The sequence below is a fragment of the Castor canadensis genome, chromosome 1 (genome assembly GCF_047511655.1).
Source record: "Castor canadensis chromosome 1, mCasCan1.hap1v2, whole genome shotgun sequence".
In the NCBI taxonomy this organism is placed as follows: Eukaryota; Metazoa; Chordata; class Mammalia; order Rodentia; family Castoridae; genus Castor; species Castor canadensis.
Window position 1 is genome coordinate 9521272 of NC_133386.1, and position 6309 is coordinate 9527580.

Consider the following 6309-nt stretch of genomic DNA (forward strand, 5'->3'; position numbering starts at 1 on the left):
CCCATTTATATTTCAATATAATACACTAGGCTGTTGGAATAATGGGAGCATGGTGATAAAAAGTAATGGATTAATCCTATTAATCCAGATATATACATGTCTGAAATTCCAAGGTGAAACCCCCTTGAACTATCAATAAACACTTTAAAAAAATAAAGGAGGGGAGGGTAAAACTGGTCTTTTCCAGGGGTGGGTGCCAGTGGGAGGGGGGGTGGGCATAAAGAAAGTTGAATGTGGGTAAATATGGTGGATGTATTTTGTATCCATATATAAAACTAGAGAATGAAACCTGTTGAAATGTTCTAAGGGGGAAGAGGGGAAGAAAGAGAATGATGGAGGGGGTGAATCTAAGATGATATCGTAAATACATATGTAAAATCACAATGTATCCCCTGTACAACTACTATATGCTAATAATAAAAATTATTTAAAAAAAGAAATAAGTTCATCCATACAAATGAAATTCTAGGAAGTCCATAAGAAAATAACACAGTCAGCCTTCTATATCCCCAGTCTCCCCATCTTCCAGTTCAGCGAACCTCAGATTGAAAATATCAAAAAGAAAAATTGTGTCTGCAGTGAACATACACGGACTTTTTTCCTTGTTGTTATTCTCTACGCAGTACAGCATTATAGCTGTTCACATCCCACTTACCTTGGATTCAGCATTATAAATAATCTGGAGATAATTTACATGGGACAACATGTGGAGGTTATATGCATGCACTGCACCATTTCATAGACTTTAGCATCTTCTGATTCTTCATCCAGAGGGTTCCTGGGACCAATCACCTCTAGATATGAAGGGATGATTGTATTTTAAGAGGTCTTAATAAAGATTTTAAAAAATATGTACAGTACAATCCATTTGTGTAAAAATATGGAAATATGTTCTACATACCTAGAAAATTTCTGAAAAGATTCATCAGATTTTGTCAGATTTTTTTTTGTTTTGTTTTGGCAGTATTGGGGATTGAACTCAGGACCTAACATTCAAGTGTTCTACCAATTGAGTCATGCCCCCAGCCATTTTGCGTTTAGTTTATTTTTCAGATAGGGTTTTGTACTTCTGTCCAGGGCCGCCTCAGATCTCAGTCTTCTTACCTCTGCTTCTGAGTAGCTGGGACCACAGGTCCCAGGGCCCCATAGGGCCAAGCCTGGCCTTAATGTCAGAATTTTTTACGTGTATTACTTTATTTAAAAACAATTAATTTACTATTTTATTTAGACATCTCACTGTGTAGCCCAGGCTGGCCTTGAATTCATATTCCTCCTGCCTCAGTCTCAGAGTACAGGGATTATAGAGGTGAACCACCATGCCTGGCTATAAGTTTACATTTTAATAAACAACTTAATGAGCAACTTGGCTAAGAGCACATGCTAGTATGTAGGAAATCCAGGATTTGAACTCAAGCAATGCTGTAAATAATTAGTGTTCTATCTCTTTTAAATTTGAAGATTGGGTACAACTCTGCAGCAATTTAACAAGGTATGCATTGGTAGGAAGGTATAAAGTCAGGGTCACACCTGGGAACAGGCCTTTCACACACTCAACTGGTAAGTTCCATGCAACCAGTCATCACAGGCACCTATGCAATGTCTCCAGCATGAGGAGTTGGTACAGCCATTATAGAACACAGTATAGAGGTTCCTCAAAGAATGAAAAAAATGAAACTACTGTATGAACCAGCAATCCCACTTATGTATCAAAAAAAAAATCAGTATGTGAAAGAGAAATCTGCACTCCCATGTCATTGCAGCACTATTCAGGATAGCTAAGATATGGAAACAACCAAGTATCCGTCAACAGATGAACAAAGAAATGTGATATATATTCATTCTTTCAAAAGGGGGAAGGGTTGGCAGAATGGCTCAGGTAGTAAGAGTGCCTGCCTTGCAAGCATGAAGCTCTGAGTTCAAACCCCACTGCTGCCAAAAAATAAATAAATAAAAAGAAAATTTGGTCATTTGGGACAATATGGATGAATCTGGAGAACATTGTACTAAGTGAAATAAGCCAGACAAATACTGCATAATTTCACTTAAATATGAAATCCAAAAAAGTCAAACTCTTAGGAGCAGAGTAGAGGGGTGATTGCTAGGGGCTTGTGATGGAAGAAATGGAGAAATGTTGGCCAAAAGGTATGAATTTGAGATATGGAGGACGAGGAAGTTCTGGAGATCCAATGTACAGCAGGGTATCTGTAGCAATGGATATGTTAATTAGTTTGTTGTAAACATTTCACAATGTCTATCAAAACATTACATGGTACACCTTAATACATACAAATTTTATTTGCAAATTATGCATCAATTGCTGGGGGTGTGGGGAGGAAGTAATGATAGAAACACCAAACTCAGGATGGCCAATGCAAATCTGTATAATAGTTAAATGAAAATGAAATCATGACCTATAGCATTGAGGTAGTAAAAATGCCATGAGTCTGGGTGTCAGTGGCTCATGCCTGAGAGACTGAGATCCAGGGATCACAGTTTGAGGCTAGCCTGGGTAAACAGTTTTCAAGACCCCCATCTCCAAAATAACCAGAGCAAAATGGACTGGAGGTGTGCTCAGGCAGTAACTGCTTTGCATGCACAAAATCCCTGAGTTCTGCATAGTTTGAAACAAGGAGCCTCACATTTTCATTTTACACTGGCACTTGAAAATCACAGGCTGACTTGGCAAGGAGATTTGCCTATGTTGTACCTGTGTCTGAAAATTCCTCCCACATGGGCCATCCCCACCCATGCAACCTGCCAACCTCCCACTTCCCAGCTACTCTCCAGTGTCCTAGCAGTTGCAATTCCTTGGGGGGAATCTTCCCTGCTCCCAGTCTAAGTCAAGTTCTGTTGACACAGGTCTCCCAGTTACTGGTTTCCTTGCCCTTCCCAACATCTGTTTGTAACCCATTCAAGTCACTGTTTGTCTCCCCCATCACACTGTAAGCTAAGCAGAGGGGATCTGTGCCCTGCCACTGGCCGTTGTATCCCTGGCCCCAATGCAATAATCAGCTCAGAGTAAGCCCCACCACGTCTGATAAATGAATGAGAGGAGTTGCAGATCACAAATTAAGCAATACACTATTCACTAATTAAACAATCTACTTTAAGCAACTCACAGGGTTCTGTGGAGACCATTGGAAAACCACTGTCTCCAGCATTACCTAAGTTAATGTGAAACATGGCACAGACAAGTTTTCTGCAAGTTTTATTACTCAGTGATGGTCTATCCTCAAAAACTACTCTGAGAAGTGACATTTTATGAAGTAGTGTTGCCTTTGGTACATATGAAAATAAAATTGCTAAAGTTAGCAGTATTTACTGGCCAATTATTTAAAATGTGATGAATAAAGATTTTCATTATATTTAAGATTCCTTTGGTGTGACTTATCGTTGAAGTGCATGTTTTTCTCTTTTCATTATTTCCTAGTTCTGGGTTGGCATTTCTTCGTCTTGGATGTAATTACCAAATACATGGGATTATAAAATGATAACCCCTTCACTTATAGGTGCAGTAAGGAGGCCAGGGATGTGAGATGATTTACCCATGGCCATAAATTAAGCCAAAGTTCACTTCTCTTATTGTAGGTGTCCAAAATGTCATTTTCAAAGCAAAAACATTTTAAGTGAGAAGTAATGAAAATCAAGTGAGTCCCTGCTAAAAACAGGATAAGGAGTCGTCTGTCCTAAACTATTCTAGGGGCCACATCTACATGGGGCAAACAAGAATTGTGACATCTTTTCATCTCATGAAATCCAACTGCCCAGTGGAACAGTGGCTTCTCCCAAACTAGAAAGTGACTTAGGGGAAGAGGGAGAATTACGAAGTGCTCTGGACAAAGTTGCCAAGTACTTGGTTTTGCCTTCTCCTTCCTCTTGGTCTTCCCCATTGACTCCTCTTCCCTTCTGCCTGCCTCCCTTCTTCCTCTGGGCATTCTTCCTCCTTGCTGGTGCCTTTATTGAGCCTGCTCCCAGAACCCAGAACCCCAGGCATTGAGCCTGGCATGCTAAACGCAAGCATTTCCTCTGCACTATGAGCTGTTGCTCCCATTAGTAAGGATGCAATTAATTAAGAGATTGGAGTTGCATCAGCAGCCACTTTTGCACCTTCAAAAGAAAGGAACTATAGTAGGAGCAACAGAGCCTCTCTGTTTAGGTTTTGTTCCCTTTTTATCATGCTGAAGGAGATAGGAGGATAAAGCTTGACTGGAAGCCTTGTGCTAGGGACACAGGTGGTCATAGGAAAAGTATGGCTATTAACTCTTACCCTGGGTTTGTTCAGAAAGTCAGGAATCATACACTTTTGAAATTAAAGCACTTCTGTTTTTAACTGCAGAAGTTAGTAACAATTTTGTTATTGTCACTCAGAAAATCTTTAGCTCCAAACTCACATTTTCATGTTGCAATGGTAGTTTTTAAACTTTAGATTTTTAAGAACTGGCAGTGTTTTAGACGCAGCTTTGATGGTTAAATAAAACAGAAATTTAGTTCCTAGGCTATTGGGACATAGTGTCCAGAGAAGGGATCTGATTGCTAGGCTCTGTGCAGGCAAGGAATGGACAGTAGAAATGGCTAGAGGATATGAGGTGGCACAGATGGTGACGGGAGCATGGGCAGGCAGGGAAGGCTGGGTGGGGACTGTGCTAGATTGTTTGCTGGGTTGGGTGGTCCTGACTCCCAGAGGGAAGGATGACGATGAGGTAAAGGCACTGATGGTAAAACTGGCTCTCCAGTTGCCTTCCCAAGTGAGGCCCCAGCCTGCAAGATCCCTGATGTCTTCTGAAAGTTTGCCCTGGGATATGAGCTGTTAGAGGAGGACTCTGGTACGTGTCCTTCAAAAAGATCAGGCACAAGGAAGTAACAGTGGGAGCAGGCATCACAGGTAGCAAAGAACATTTTTTTCTGGCTCATGTGCTGCTGAGTAAGTCACAGGCTATGCAGAGTTATGTTTAAAGCTAAAAGCCCCGTGTAACTTGCTAACACACAGAAACACTTTCCCATACTCCTTTCTGAAGGCAATTCTAACTATAGTGCTTGCTAAATGTGAGTGCAGGGCATTTGCCATTGCCACCACCATTTAGAGCCAGACGCTGAGAATTACGTTCTCTGTCCCTGGGAGTCAGACCCTTGATTGGGAAGGTCACCCACTACTGAGTGCTGAATGGTGAGCAGATGGCCAGGAGATGCAAAGCTCATTTGTGCTTCCTACCACCTGTGTGATCTTCCGCACATTAGTCTTGATCCTTGGTATGCATTTCTATTTTCATCTACATGGGCTGCTATGGTAGGCTGAATGGCTTATTAGTAAATATTTTTCTCTCACAGTTGTGGAGACTGGGCAGTCCAAGGTCAGACCTCCTGCAGATTCAACACCTAGTGAGGGCCTGTTTCGTGGTTCGTGGGTCTTCTCACTGTGTCCTCACTTAAGGGAAAGGGAACTTAACTCTCTGGGACCTCTTTTATAAAGGCACTAGTCTCATTCATGGACGACCTAATCCAAATACCAAAGGTGCCACCTCTATCACCTACCATCACCTTAAGGTTAGGATTTCAGTATATGAATTTTAGGGGAGTGCAAGCATTCAGCCTGTGGCATAGTGATGTGATGTAGCCCTGAGTTGTTGTGAAGATTCAGTGGTACCACCAGTAGCATGCTGGGCTTCCCTCTGGGTGTCACTGCAGATCTCAGTTCTAGAACAAAGGTCCTGGTACGAGGTGCCACAGTGGTTAATGGTGTATTTATTATTCACGCCCATTAGCTGCACTTGCTAATCCTATGACTTTTCTTTCTTCTTTTCCATTCTCATTCTTCAAAATTCACTTTCTTTGACCTCATTGTGTTCCATTCCATCCCTTAGAACATGTACTTTCTCCTTTAATATGTCTAGCATCTCTAGTTCCTGCAAATTTTTAGACACTTCAGCAATTTTTCTGCTTCTTACCATCAATAAATGTCAAAATATAAAGGAAATGTTAAAATATAAAAATTCCTTTGAGTACACAATATAGTTAACAGAAGCCTTATGTTAATTTCAAAGTGCGTAACAAGTTTACTATACTTTGTAGAAATTCTAAGCCTAATCATAAGAAAGTGTTAAGTAAATAACTTCAGAAATACATACGGCTTTTAGATGCAGTGACTATGTACCTGTTACCTGTTTATGTCAGTGTCTGTGGCTACTGTGTATCCGTTCACTGGAAAGACCGCACACAAGAGCCCTGGCCCCAAAATTTGGCCTCGATTACCTCTAGTGTGGCCTACTAGCTGCTTTTTTATTTCATCCACAAGGTATTTCCCAAGAGCCTACA